Source organism: Cydia pomonella, chromosome 7, assembly GCF_033807575.1.
Source record: "Cydia pomonella isolate Wapato2018A chromosome 7, ilCydPomo1, whole genome shotgun sequence".
Classification (NCBI taxonomy): Eukaryota; Metazoa; Arthropoda; class Insecta; order Lepidoptera; family Tortricidae; genus Cydia; species Cydia pomonella.
In genome coordinates, this window is record NC_084709.1 from 4,775,115 (window position 1) to 4,790,721 (window position 15,607).

The 15,607-nt window shown below is 38.6% G+C and overlaps 1 protein-coding gene across 1 annotated transcript in view; it reads left to right on the plus strand.

Annotated features, from left to right (window-relative positions):
• The window catches only part of LOC133519630 (uncharacterized), a 138,370-nt gene that overhangs the window by 49,727 nt on the left and 73,036 nt on the right, over window positions 1-15,607 (plus strand). The window lies entirely within an intron of this gene.

The window sequence follows — 15,607 nt, forward strand, 5'->3', positions numbered from 1 at the left end:
GAATTCACCATATATTAATTTTCTTACATGACCAGACGTCCCTCGCTTCGGAACGATCGCTGTAATGTTTGTGAATCTTGCTGCTGTCAAGTACTTTTTATTTTTACACGATACTTTTTTTGCGTAATCGTAGAGCTCTTGTAATTTCACAAGATGCCCCAGTACATACGAATGTTTTCTTTCGTTTATAGGTTTTTTTTATTCTACGGAACGTCTTTGACTCTTTTTATGACCGAAAGAGAAAATATTTACAATACAGACTAAGACTAGTCCTTGACGTGCTCCTATGGTTGCGCGTGCGACCACATTTTTCCCAATGTCGTACGTAGGGTGTGCTCCTGATACTGGTTTTCTATATCAACTAAGTCCCGGAACCAGGATTCCCGGTTCTCACCACACAAATTCAGTACCAGGAGCACTAGTTCCAGATTCCCCTGTGACTCGTTAAGCGATTGTAGTTACACTGGTTGCGCGTGCGACCACATTTTTCTCAATGCCGTACGGTACTGGTTACTAGTGAGGGCCGGTTGCCTGCTTTGTGGAAAGTATTCGATAAGAATGCCTGTTTGAAATGCCGCATTTCTAATTCTAGTTGTAAGATCTAACTGGTTGGATTACAGTTAAATTGTGCAAGAGTAAAGAACGGGTGACTTGAGTGAAAATTTCCATGCCAAAAGTGACCCTTTCTCATTTTTCTCGTGGCTCTCGGGTGTAAATCAAACCTCTTACCGCGGCAATGCACTTCATGCTTTATTATCGCAATTATTATTAAATAATGCGTCTTTCACTTTCAATTCGCCAAAAACTTTGACGCTGCGACACATAACAATAACAAACCACATAGAAGGATTTTTTTGTTTACCTCTTGCCCCTCGTTTGAAAAATAACCCCGAGGAAAAAATCTATGGTATAATAAAAATGAGTACCTATATTTCCGAACCTATGGAAATGACTGTATTACCAACAATATTATATTATAATCTCCGATTGATGCCAAAAGGTTAATTGCCAGAACATTGACTGAGAAGGTGATTTTTTATACTGATTCTAATCACTAAATTCTTATATTTTACCAATAAACGAATATGAGTATAAAACAAAGTCCCCCGCCGGGTCTGTCTGTATATTTGAGATAAACTCAAAAACTATTTAACGGTTTTTTATTGCGTTTTTTCTCCTATCAGTAGAGAGAGAACAGTTAATGTTCTACCCGTGCGAAGCCGGGGCGAGTCGCTAGTTATGTAGGTATATTATAAACTATTTCTTAGCGATTACAAAATTCCATTGGACAAATGGGATTTGCCTTATATGTATGTGTTCTCATATATTCTTTCCCCGCTGCAATTTCATGACGCTAATCCAAAGGGGACCACATTCAACAGATAATCAAATATTAATGGCGGTTTCGTACTGTTGACAAAATCCTCAATTTTAGCGTCAAGGGTCGTCCCCTTGCCAACATGTAATGAGATCACACTGCCATCTGTCGGTGGCAGTAGACAATTAAGACAATTTGATTGGAGCAATGGGTATTTACTCTGCTGTTTATTTATATCTCAGATATGAAAATTATTGTTCGATCGGAGAGCTTCCAAAATTGCGAACTTCCCCATGGAAATCGAAATCTCATATTCTCCGGAATAGAATTTTTCCATTTCCGAAACGAAAGTTTCCTTTGTTCCTGTAGAACTTTTCGAGAATCTTTCTAACCCTATGGAAACTTTCCGCAACTTGCACATGTGTGACAAATCACGGCATTGAAACTGCCATTATAGCGTATGGGATATAAAACAAATCTTACCCTAGCGGACCTTATCATACGTCCGCGAAGCTATAACTTGATAAAGCATCCGTCACGTTTTAACATCGTGCGATTGAAAGAGACGGCTCATTACACCCTCTTGGACACAAGTGCACTCATCATACCCGTACTACTTTCTTTATTGATAGATAGTAAAGTAACTTCAGAGAATTTAAGGATCTGCTCAAGGTTCTTCCAGTTGTGGAGATCAGTCTGAGTATTTTTACTCATCGAGCTATTAACGTAATGATCAATTACAAAAACATTGTTTTATGCCGCTACTATATAAGTACGGTGGTTTCAGAGGAATTTCCTTCCGCGGACGTTCCAACTGTGGAATGTACTTCCCTCAAAGATTATCTGAAGATACTAAATTATGGGATGCTTTAAAAGAGGTGAGAGCAGTGTTTTTAAAGTGTAGGCAACCCGAATGTGGCCACAACAGACTTTTTTACCATTACATGGCACTTTTTTACCGTTAAAATTTGTATAAAAATAGTATAAATGTTGAGTGTACCCTGTGTATCAGAAGGACAAAGTCTCATTTATGTATGTTGTCACGATTGCCGCTTGTTGTTCTGGTTAGTGCAATTTCTTAACAAAAAATCTTTCGAAGATTACTCAAAGTTTAATCAAAGTTAAACCATAAATATCTCGGACAAATTAGCATTATTTCACATGTACTGTACAGTCAAGAACTTTGATTTCTGTACGACTTAATACCTTGTCTCAGTGACAATAAATATGAAATCCACTAGATATCTAATATATCTGTGACAAAATATGACGATGCGCTGAAATATAAATTCCTTGACCGTAGTTGACGATGACGCTCCAATAATTTCACCAAACTTTTCTCTCGTTAAACTTAGTGAAATTTCATTGGGTATAGTCACTCGATATATTTGCTCAGTAATTTGATGATTCCCATGGCTATTAGGCCAGAACCGGCAGGTTTCAACGGTGTCGCGACAGATGGCTTGCTCGCCTACACGACGCCAGGCGTATGAGCATAGCAGTATGGGGTGTGGGGTTTGAGTGCGAGCGGATTGGTAAATTAATAAAGTATGTAACTCGAAAAAAACATTTCAATGTAATTGAGTTTAATAAAAATTTCTACTGCAGTATTTTTCTAACTTTGGCATGATGCTCCCCTAGCCATGAGAAAACGTTTCCCGACCTCCCGTTGGTTTGAAAATATTTTAAATTTGTCGCCACCTCCTATGTCCTGTAGAAGGAAGTAGGGAAGTAATCTATTATTGCTCTATTTTATATTCTCCAGCAGCGCAATTTATGCTTTTTTTACTAATCAGATTTTTAGGGTTCCGTAGCCAAATGGCAAAAAACGGAACCCTTATGGATTCGTCACGTCCGTCTGTCTGTCCGTTTATGTCACAGCCACTTTCCGAAACTATAACTATAAGTACTATACTGTTCAAACTTGGTAAGTAGATGTATTCCATGAACCGCATTAAGATTTTCACACACAAAAAAAAAGTAAATTTCGGGGGTTCCCCATACTTAGAATTGAAAGTCAAATTTTTTTTTTCATCAAACCCATACGTGTGGGTATCTATGGATAGGTCTTCAAAAATGATATTGAGGTTTCTAATATCATTTTTTTCTAAACTGAATATTTTGCGCGAGAGACACTTCCGAAGCGGTAAAATGTGTGTCGTCGTCGTCGTCCCCCCCCCCCCCCCCTGTAACTTCTAAATTAACAGAATGATAAAACTAAAAAAATATATGATATACATTACCATGCAAACTTCCACCGAAAATTGGTTTGAACGAGATCTAGTAAGTAGTTTTTTTAATACGTCATAAATGGAACGGAACCCTTCATGGGTTAGTCCGACTCGCACTTGGCCGCTTTTTTTAAAGATATCATTCACTGCTTATTACACACCAAGTTACCATTTACATTCCCAATAAATGCAAATTCCTGTAAATTACAGCTTTTATTCGCAAGCCGAACGTTAAGATCTAAGGTATCCATAAAAAATTTAAATGTACGCTATCACTTGGCCCGACGCAAATAGTACTATCGAGGTCGGCTTTTACAACGGTGTCGATTCGGCATGCGTAGGTTTATGTGCATTCTTATGACACTTATTGGAATACATGTTTTATGCACCTCCCCTTTAATTAATGTTCTAAAACCACACAGGTGTCCTGTTGTTTTGTTGTTCATTTTGTTGGTAATGCGATAGTTCGTTGTCCGCTTTCATCTTCATAGTGTTGACAGGTTGTCACCAGAGCTATTTAGTTTGCGGTATTTAAAAGAATTCTAAGTTTGTTTTTCTACATTCTTTAGGATTTTTTTAGTGCGTGACGTCAATTTAATTTCTAATAATATTGTGTTGCTCGACTCATAGGAGGCCTAGTTTCAAAATAGTTGCCTAAATTTGTTTTCGAAGGGGTCTGTGGTTCGTTCGTTTGATTTGTAATTCCTAAGTAGTTTTCTTAAGGTTTCAGGTCGTAATATTCTCTTAGCATCATGATATTTATGATATTCTCGATGAGTGAACCTTTGTCAATGTCAGATAACAGCGAAAGTAGATGCATGATAAGCGTCGTTCACAGCATCCAATAGGTATGGCCTACTACTGCACATATTTACAGACGGCATCTCAGATAAAAAAAAATTTTTCTTTGATGAGTCACAAGTATTTTATTATTTATTTATTTAATCTTTATTGCACAATACATGAAGGTACAAATGGCGGACGTAACCAATGGGTTAAACCAGAAAGATTAAGTAGGTGCAGTGTATTTTAAAGTAAATGAATTTGTAATCGAGACTATATATGAATATAAACTATATATTGATAAACTTACACATATTTTCTTGGCAAATGCAATTTTAGAAATTAAAAAAAATAGGAATACAAGTAAAAAATGTGCACCTTCAAAAGTTTATGACGTAAGTTTAAGATAACTCCCAAGAACGCTTGTCTTATCAGGGATTAAATTAATCACATATCATTATCATGCTTACACTGTGAACCACTTTCATAATTTCCCCTCGCTAAACAAATTTCGTTTTTTCAACTCCGCAGAAGCTTGAGCATTTTATGCGGTGCAATACGGTCATTTTATAAAGTTTTTATTACGTCACATATTTATTGGAATTTAAACTGTCGTGAGACATACTTACATTGAACTAATTGTACGGATTCCACTCACGTGTTTTTAGTCACTCGCGCGACATGTTTCGGAGAGCCTAGGTCTCCTTTCACAAGCACTAACACATATTTATTATTTTATATTTTATCCAGAGTAAAAATAATAATAATAATGCTTACGTATTTAAATAAAATAGCCCATTAAAGACATTTTATTCATTTAATTTCAGTAATTATCTCAACTACAAATTCTTCAAAATGTGCATCAAGTACATCAGGATCTCATGCTTAGTTCTGCGAAATTATTTCTTATCCTAAAAACAATGAAACTGTAATCTTACATTCCCCCTACAATCTGACAACGTCTGCCACACACCATTAAACTCGTCTCGCCCCGCTGACTTGACGACTGGAATTATAAGATCCAAATGCTGTAAACACTAAACATTACTATGATATCATTCGCAAGGAAATCGGAAGTCGTTATACCACTCGCACGACTATAGCACAGATCCTTGTCCTCCTTGGTTAACCTTAAAGATATCTGATGGCAAGATCGTTTGCTGTTATTCATTCCTATGTAGTATGGAGTGTGGATTAAAAGGAGTTAAATCTCTTATGGTAGAACTGTTGCAAAAGTGTTCAGCTGTCAGCTACCTATAAATAATAGTTCCAAATATCTCTAGAGTAGCTAAGAATCTAGGCGTTATTGACGGAGTGAAGTGCGCTGTCTATGATATGATTTTTTTGTTCAAGTACTCTAAGTATTGTAGCGCCACCTATTTAAGGTTTTTTTGATGACACTTTTTGGTATATGGAGATTTCTTTCCTCCACCTTCCATACTATGTAGCGAAGATAAACAACATTGATGCAGCAAGAAACGTCTTGATTACAGTAGAATTTCGATAGTGCCAATCTCAAGGGAAACCCCAAAAAAGTTCGTATTAACAAGTTTTCGACTTATAGAGAATTTCGACTTAGAGATTGTTGTAAGTTATTGTTCGTTATAAAAAGGTTTCGAGCTGCAGAGACAAAACAAATGTAAACTTCATATAAGAGAAGTAATTAAAAGTAATTATAAAAACACGTAAAGAACAGCCATATTGTTTCTTAGATATTGGAGTCATAAAACAAATACCTTTATTAGTTCGAGATGACGAATTTCACTTCTCGAGTTATAGATATATTGTACTGGATAACTGGAATTGTTGGTTACTTCGTCTTAATCTTCGAGAAGGAAGGGATAAGTATTTTATTTCGTGTTAGATTTAGATTGTATTAGATTTGGAGGAGAGAGAGATTCAATGGAATGTCATCGAAATTCTAAATAATCTTGATGTACAGTAAAAGCATTAAGTACTTTGAGTACTTTTATTTTGAAGGGATCAAGAGCGTTTTCGAGTCATCCCGAGTTGTCGACTATTTTCTCTAATAAGAAATAGCATTATGTCATACAGCCAGGATAAGATTTACATATAAGCTAGATGATAAAGTTAGAATCAGAAACGAAAACACTGAATAGATTCTAAATGACAACTCATTGATATTCAATATCATGTCTGATTGCCCTCCACAGAAACCTTGAAATCATTATTCACTTAATGACACTACAGAAACCTAAGCACGTCAAGGGAGGCTTATTCTGATTACAATGACAGCTTATGAATTTGATCTGGATTCGATATGTATATGATCTGTGAGTGTCAAAAGTTAATATTTCTGGATGACTGATAATATCCATAACAAACCCACATCAAATTCAGACCCTGTTACTACAAACAGAACACGCCTTCAGGAGGCCAATTATAATATAAAGTATAATATTTATACAAACAAAACTTAAAGTGATTACTAGTATAATGGGAAAAAGCATCGATAATTGAGTTTATCGATATAGGAACTCCCTACCTGTCATTAAATTTCGTCCCCTAAAATGCCTGTCAATAACCAACTAGATTAAAACAATTTTTTTTAAGTTCGAATTGGCTTCAAGCTATCATTAACCGACGTGGTCACTAAATTAATCATGGGAATCAATGCGGAATGCGAAACAATGGGCTTCAGTGCCCCGGTGACCTCAGAAACGCATCAATGGAACGGCTTGACTCGTTCTGACTTGTACCACCAATCCAAGGTCACTCTTAAGTACCTACAGTCGCCATCAGATATATCGGAACGGCCAAGGTGCTCAAAAATATCTGAACACACCCCTAGAGTGCGTGTTCAGATATTTTTTAGCACCTCGGCCGCTCCGATATATCTGTTGGTGACTGTAATGTTGCATTTTATTTAACGTGGGTTTTCTTATCCATAGATAAGGATCTAAATACACGTAGTTGATAACGGGTTTATTGTTGAGAAATAAATGTAGTGTGACAATTCCAAGCGAACTCTATCTTCATAATGAGCACCTTCATAATACCACTTTTGTGATTAACAGGCCTTAAAACTGTACTCCATACTTGAAAACCCAACACTAGACTCGTAAATACGTATCATGAGTATACCAGCGGTATGCTGATAATGATGACACCAGCCTATACACGTCCCACTTCTGAGCAGTATCTCAATGTAGTCAAATGCTGAGCCTCTATGCATACAAATTGTATTGCTGATTATCCTACTTAGTCAATATTCTTACGCGAATGAGAAAAACTGAAAATTGTGAAGACGCACACACACGCTCCAAAGTAAAATCTGGGAACCTAAACGCCCTAACACTTATATTTCCTCGAATTTCTACAAAACGAACGCCTTTGACCCAGTCATGTGGATTGCCGCATGTGGCTTCTTCTTAATCCCTTGTAATTCGATTGGAAGAGATTTACCTATATCGTTTTCATTCCATTGACTTACATAATACGGACGTACTGACACTTATTTAACTAACCAATACTCAACTTTGTACCATTGCAATAAGGTTTACGTAAGGTCTGTGAGGATGGTACTACGTCTTCCGGTCACGTTTTGTTTTTCACCTTGTCCTGAGGATGATTTGGGTCTTATTTTGGCGACGCGAATTCTTCGCGGTCGTCATTTGTATTCAAATTAACTCTGAGGAAGTCCTTGTGAGACGTGTATGACATCGATCAAATCAATTTTGAATACTGATGATTTCAGTGGGTTTATTTAGTTAATGTATAAAAATCGACTTGTCAATAACTACATTTTTGTCGGCTTGCCTATTTTGGGAGCACCTATTCCTAATATAAGTCTGGAAAAAAAACATGATCTGGCTTGCCCAACTGATAGGTTGGTGATTCCAAGTTGTTCGGAACATATGTCAACATTTTCACTCACAATTATTTTTAGTCACGATTTATAGTGCTAGAATTTATGAATACTTGATATCTACAACAATGTTGAATCAGTAATTTATCTCAGGTAGAAATCACGTTACCCAGTGAAACAGCAATTTTATATTGTCCTAAAAGGAAAAGCCAAGTCAATCACTGTCTGTAAATCATTCTTAAATTAAGAACCTGAGGATTATATTAAGATCTGAGAACGCAATGGCAAATAAGAAAGTAAAGTAGCTAGTAATAAAGCTAGTTCTTATAATCCGCCTAATGCGGTTGTAAAACATCCTCAATTCAAGCTCCAACGCAGAAGATGCACTTATCTCCTTCCTAAAAAGATTAGAGATAACCATACTTTCTTTGTTTATATCAAGATAACGAGCATGACGGATGGGCGAGCCCAAAGGCGAGTGATTACATAAAACGTGAAAGTATTATGTCGGGCAATTGTAAAGATCAACTAACTTTAACTATGTTTCTTGTGTGCGTTTTTAATCTAGTCGAGGTTTATGACAAAGGAAACTTGTGTACGTGCATGATGGTGCATAAAATGTACAGTGAATTGTTGTTTTCAGCAGAATACGATTTCGCTCTCTAAATTGGATGGTTGGGCTGTCTCAATCCAAATGTCGGCTTTCGTTAATGTTTCATAAATTCAGAAAAAAATCAAAGGTAAAAAATACAGATTATACAAAACAGTCGGTTCATATAGATGCGGACAGGTTTGCGATATTGAGACAGCTATTTTTAAAATAGATAGTAGATCTCCGCTAAGAAAGGATTTGTGGAATACAACCCTAGGGGTGAAAACGATTTAAACGTTTTCAACGACTTCTACGCGTACAAAGTTGCTAGGCAAAAGTTCCCAGCCAGTCTTGTATAACGAAACTTTGTACTTTTGTATAGTCTTGTAACATTTGTCGTTCAAGACTATGCGGCACATAACTAAAGGGTCGTTTTATTTCATAAAAACCTACACCTACAGACTATTTATAGCGTGGGTTTTTTTAAGTATAAGAATAAATCCCACAAGTAAGGATAAGAACAAAAGTAAATCCAATAATAAATATAGAAAAATAAACTTTCCATTAAATCCTGTGTAGGTGCGCCCTTATAAACCTAACCTTTGACATCCAGGGCCAGACAGCGTAACGTAGACGAGTTAAAATTAGATACGAACTTTATATAAGTGTTCAGACATTTTAGCGGAATTCAATTTGGTGGGAGTAAGGAAAATTATTTATCAAATCGCGACTGAATGCCGAAATTACAGAAAATACATTTAATGCTGGAAAATTAGAGTTTAAAGGGCATTCAGGTTACTAAAGTTTTTTTGTATTAATCTCATGTAGGTATACAGGTTTGATAGGAACGCATTGAGATTTACTTTTATTAATACATACTATAAGTCTCCCTGGTCCTTGGGAACGTTTTGTTTTCAACTAAGCTGAGATATTTTCATTAATCTTCCTTATTTTGCACCAGTATTCATATTATAGAAAGAAATAGTTAACATGTATGTAATACCTAGTATAAATAATAAGTATATTGGGGCGGAAAAAACAACATATGTAATAGAAGCATTATCTTTGGTTTGTTTCTTAATTATGAGTGCCATAATGTATGGAGTTAATTACAGTAGTTATTATTGTTCTATTATTTATGAGTGTACAATAGGAAGTGAACATTTTTTGTTGTTAAAAGAAACCTAGATTTATGATAATGGATATACTTACGTCAACAAATAAGCCTTTGAACAGGAAAATACACGTAATTTCACTGACTGTTTCATTACGATACCGTTCGCGCACGAGGTCTGTGGATTCGAAGATTGAGTAAGCTGGAGGCAAATTCAAACTTTTATTTTGACTTCAAAATTATATCTAAATATATTATCTATTCCCATTCGCCGTTGCATCTCGCTCGCACCAAGACATGTATAGATAAGTATGAGCGATATGCACGCGCGAGTGATAATTAAATTACATTAGTAGGTAAACACTTTGAAGTCAAAGTGTACGGTCGAATTGGCCTCCTGAAAGTTGTGCACTGCGCCTAGGCAGGCACGGACCTCGGCTTACATACTTACTAGTTTTGGCGCAATGACACAATCTTGGCCTCCAACACAAGAGTACGCCATTTTACCCGGTCCCGGATTCACGCCACGCCAGTTTTCACTGACGCCGAGCTCACGGAGATCCTCTAGACCATGAGAACTCTACCCGGCCACCGATTCTTAGCTTAGCGATACCTAGGCTATAACCGCGAAAATCGAAGTTTATAAATGTTGAGCAACTATTTCTGTCACTCTAAATACGCCTTAATAGGAGTAAAAGAGAAAAATGCCCGAGATTATTGAACTACCGTGTTCGCGGTAGGCCCTCTGACTAGGGCCGTGGAGTGCAAGGGAAAGTTAGTTTCCTTAAACCTCGTGCACATACTGACATAATTACAAGATTGGGTTAGGTCATAGCGTTTGCTAGATCTTTACCTACGTCGTACAAGTATTCTTCAGGGTTTCCGCCTTTTCAATCTATGGTACCTAGAGTAAAGCTTAGGATACCTATTAGAATTAAACCGACTGAGCCACCGTACCTAAGTAAGACCTACATTATCGTCAAGGTTGCGGTTCCAACACCGCTAGGCTAGATTTTTCTCGCTTATCTGTACACCTGTACCACTTAATAGTCATTATCTTTTAGATCGAGACAAACACTACCATTATCTAGATAATATCTGTCGCCTAACATAACATAATGCGCAAAAGGCCGTCAACAATGAGTTCATATGAGATTCAGGACATTTTAAAAAGGTTTGTCGTTTGTTAATTAAAAATCTTTTAAACCAACTCAAGTACTACATTTAGTCAGCATAAAAAGTATCTACCATACTAAATAACTTGACAAAAAGATATGAATATGTCTCTATATGTTCAACAGTTATTTTTAAACTTGTCTATTGACAAAACACAAGTGCAGAACATTGATGTGCTATAAGCTGCTTATGCATTCATGTATAATAATATATAATTAGATTGCGTCAGATATTTTTCATTGGATATTTAACATTATTATAAAACTAAACTGTAAGTAGGTATATATATGAATCATAAATCACACAGCTATCGCTACAATTTTAAAGCGTAGCCTTTGTAATTCTTGTAATTTTGGATTAAGAACCCACAGATTACTGGTTCCAATTCCAACTTCGAACTGTCTTGTTTATGAACCAAACAAAACCCCTCGATTGCGAAATTAGAAGAACTAGAGATGGGCTGAATTTGCACTTTGCTGAATACGAATATTCTGCCGAATGTTCGGTTTTTATCTTATCGAATCATTCGGTTCATCTTTAAATTCTTCCAATGCCATAAACGTATTTCCAAAAATAAAATTAGTGTCTGACTGAAGTTACAGGTTCGGCCAAAAAAACTGACGAGCCTTTCGGTGCACCACGATGCACATGCGTTGTATTTCCAGTAGTGTCCGGTCGAAGTTTCAGAATTGGATTGGCTTAAAATCATGTTTCTGCCAAAAGTTCGGTTTCGGTCGTAATTAGAGCAAAAAAAAATCCGGTTCAAAAACTTCTCCTTCCCAACTTCTTAGTTACTTATGTACTGAGATTTCTGAACAATTTATAGATATAATGGCTGTTCTTTAATAAAATTCCTTAAGCACACAAGGTACCGAAATAGAGTAATAATATGACATGTGTGGACCCGGGTATGTCCTTAAACTACGTCCACAAGAGAGGTATGGGCATTGTAAATGTCATCTCGCTCTGTGTGGTAGGGCACAGCACAGCGGATGTCATTCCAGATCTAGAGCAGAGCCCAACTGGGGAAGTACCTTACAGAAAATGGCAGCCAAATAACACTAGACTCTACTCATAGTGTTGTGTTCCTGCCGGTGAGTAAGGTTGCCAGAGCTCAACGAGGGTGGGAGGGGGTTAGGGTCGGCAACGCGCATGTAACTCCTCTGGAGTTGCAGGCGTACATAGGCTACGGATACTGCTTACCATCAGGCAGGCCGTATGCTTGTTTGCCACCGACGTAGTATAAAAAAAAAAACATTAGTCGAGCCGGCAAGGTTTAACGAAGCCATACTAGCACAGGATGTTTTTAACCCTCAGCTTACCTCAGATTTTACGAAGTGAATAATGAATATGTACAAACTGAGCAACTTTTACCAGCAATTTTGGGACCAACCCCGAAATCGCGAAAAAATTTTTAGCTCTCCAATAGAAAACATCGACATTTGATCAGCCATAGTAGATGAGAGAGCCAATTTTTTCGCGATTTCGGTGTTGGTCCTATAATAAAACTTGTCTTATTCACCTCGCACCTAACCTGTATACCTAAAAATATCAAATCCGAATGACCCTTTTACAGTAGAGCTAATCAACGTATTTAATGATTTTTTTCAATCTTGTCATTGCATTTTCATAATAACCCAATCAATTCCATGGATAGCAGGACATTAGTACCAAATCGTGCTCTAAATCCATACTTTATATTATCTGTATACTCGATACCATTGTAAGATTTGTCTTGACCAGAATCGTGATCGCACGAGCGTGCTATATCTATCGGACATTTCTAACCTTGTTTATATACACTGGCCGCCTTAGCCTAGGTTAGTTTCCAACGTCACTTCCAGTGTTTTGGAAAATGAACCTTATTGTTATTGGCTTTTAAGCCCTTATTAAACGTGCTCCAATATTAATGCAAAGCTTTGCGACGCAAGCGGCTACCGCAATGGCCACACACATTTTGTGTTCTTGACGTATATGACTCTTCTCAACTGAGCAATGTACGCTCGTTTACATTTGGAGTAAGGGTCTCCCCAAACCAGTCGACGCGGAGTCGGCTTTTGCCGAGTGTTTTACACCACACTATTCGCATTTAGCCGATCGACCGTCTCCGCGGTTGGACACCTGCGTTTAGCAGTCTCATCCTCCTTGCGGCCGTAGAGACGCCCGATCGCCTGCGACTTGCTATCGGAACAGTTGTAAAGAGACGGTCGGCTCTCCCGTGCTCCGTCCTGCCGTCGAGACGTCAGACAGCACACGTACAGCCGTTGAGTCCGACGAACAGATGTAGGACAGCGGGTGATCGGCAATCGTAAATCTCATTTTTGGAGACTGGTTGTTAGTAACAACCTGAGTTTGAAATTGAATTTTCCTTGGTAATTGTTACATATTATATAATAACCTGTGATGATGGATATTTTACGTAGACGGGCATGGAAAGGCTTACCAGCATTTTTATCGTAGCCTACTTGTTGGAAGAGCTAGAACAGCAGCAAAAGACGGCGCGGAGGCGACCGTGGGTTGATTCTTTGTGGCAATATAGATCACTATACTTAGAGTCAGACAACTCAGACACGGCATATAAACACTTATATTTACCGACTAATATTATTAATTGTTCCTCCGTCATTATTACTTCCGTGTTGTCAGATCTATTGCAGATTTTAATGTGGGTAATAATTCAAATGAACAAATACAAACGCATCAGTAGCTACTTCGGCCGTCATCGGCTCTGTTCGGCCGTCGTCAGCTATGTTCGGCCGTCGAAGACGCTGAACGGCTTCCGCCAGCTCTGACCGGTCCTTATCGTAGGTACTCGGCCGTGATCGGAGCCGTTCAACTCTTTCCGGCACCGTACGGCGGTATAAGGAGATTTATGAATGCGAACGTGTGCGGTAGGCTGCAAACAGCGTCGTACGAATGCGAACAGCTTTACGGCAAAACGCCGTTTTCCCGTCGAAAGACGTCGTTTCGCGTGGGCCGAGCCGATTTACGACTTATTCGCTCTTATTGCGTTGACATAAAGCTTTTTCCGTACGCGATTTGCCGAAATGGCGTCGACTAGTTTGGGGAGACCCTAACTGGTGTGCTTCGAACGTGTCATGCGTAACATATACATTCATTAGTAGATGCAACATGCGAGCACTTACTGTGATTTACCTAGGCCATTATACTGATAATTCGGGTGAATATTTAACGTGATGGATTTGGTGATTGGAATCGGTGGTGAAATGCTTTATTTGAGATGATGATATGGAAGGATGACATTTGTCAGCAAGCCGGAGATAACTCAATGCAACTGGCAAAGGAGCTACAGGCATGATGGAAGACTGGAGGGGGCGGGCGCTTTGCAGGCTGCTATGAATGGATGCTTAATATATAAATACTAATAAATTCGTCGAGTATGACGTTGCGAAGATTGACATGCGCGCCAATGGTGTCAGAAAAGAGGATGCCGAAGACCGTGCGAAGTGGAAAAGAAAATGTGTTAAAGCGGACCCTTGGCTCCGGATCAGCAGCTGAGGACACAATCGGAATAAACGCTAAAATGATAAAAAGCGACTAAGGGTCTCCCCAAACTAGTCGACGCCGTTTCGGCAAATCGCGTACGGAAAAAGCTTTATGTCAACGCAATAAGAGCGAATAAGTCGTAAATCGGCTCGGCCCACGCGAAACGACGTCTTTCGACGGGAAAACGGCGTTTTGCCGTAAAGCTGTTCGCATTCGTACGACGCTGTTTGCAGCCTACCGCACACGTTCGCATTCATAAATCTCCTTATACCGCCGTACGGTGCCGGAAAGAGTTGAACGGCTCCGATCACGGCCGAGTGCCTTCGATAAGGACCGGTCAGAGCTGGCGGAAGCCGTTCAGCGTCTTCGACGGCCGAACATAGCTGACGACGGCCGAACAGAGCCGATGACGGCCGAAGTAGCTACTGATGCGTTTGTATTTGTTCATTTGAATTATTACCCACATTAATTTTGTGTTCTGTTTTTGAAGTGTTCGTCTTAGCAAATCCAATAAGAAGTCATATTTTGTTGCGGTCATTCCATAATAATCGTAAAACATTTTTGGATCGAGTCTCAAACGAGGATATCGTAAATTAAATTCACCTTCACTTAATCTATATTGCCACAAAGAATCAACCCACGGTCGCCTCCGCTTTTGCTGCTGTTCTAGCTCTTCCAACAAGTAGGCTACGATAAAAATGCTGGTAAACCTTTTTTTCCATGCCCGTCTACGTAAAATATCCATCATCACAGGTTATTATATAATATGTAACAATTACCAAGGAAAATAATCTTGCAGGTCTGTTCAATTTCAAACTCAGGTTGTTACTAACAACCAGCCTCCAAAAATGAGATTTACGATTGCCGATCACCCGCTGTCCTACATCTGTTCGTCGGACTCAACGGCTGTACGTGTGCTGTCTGACGTCTCGACGGCAGGACGGAGCACGGGAGAGCCGACCGTCGCTTTACAACTGTTGCGATAGCAAGTCGCAGGCGATCGGGCGTCTCTACGGCCGCAAGGAGGATGAGACTGCTAAACGCAGGTGTCCAACCG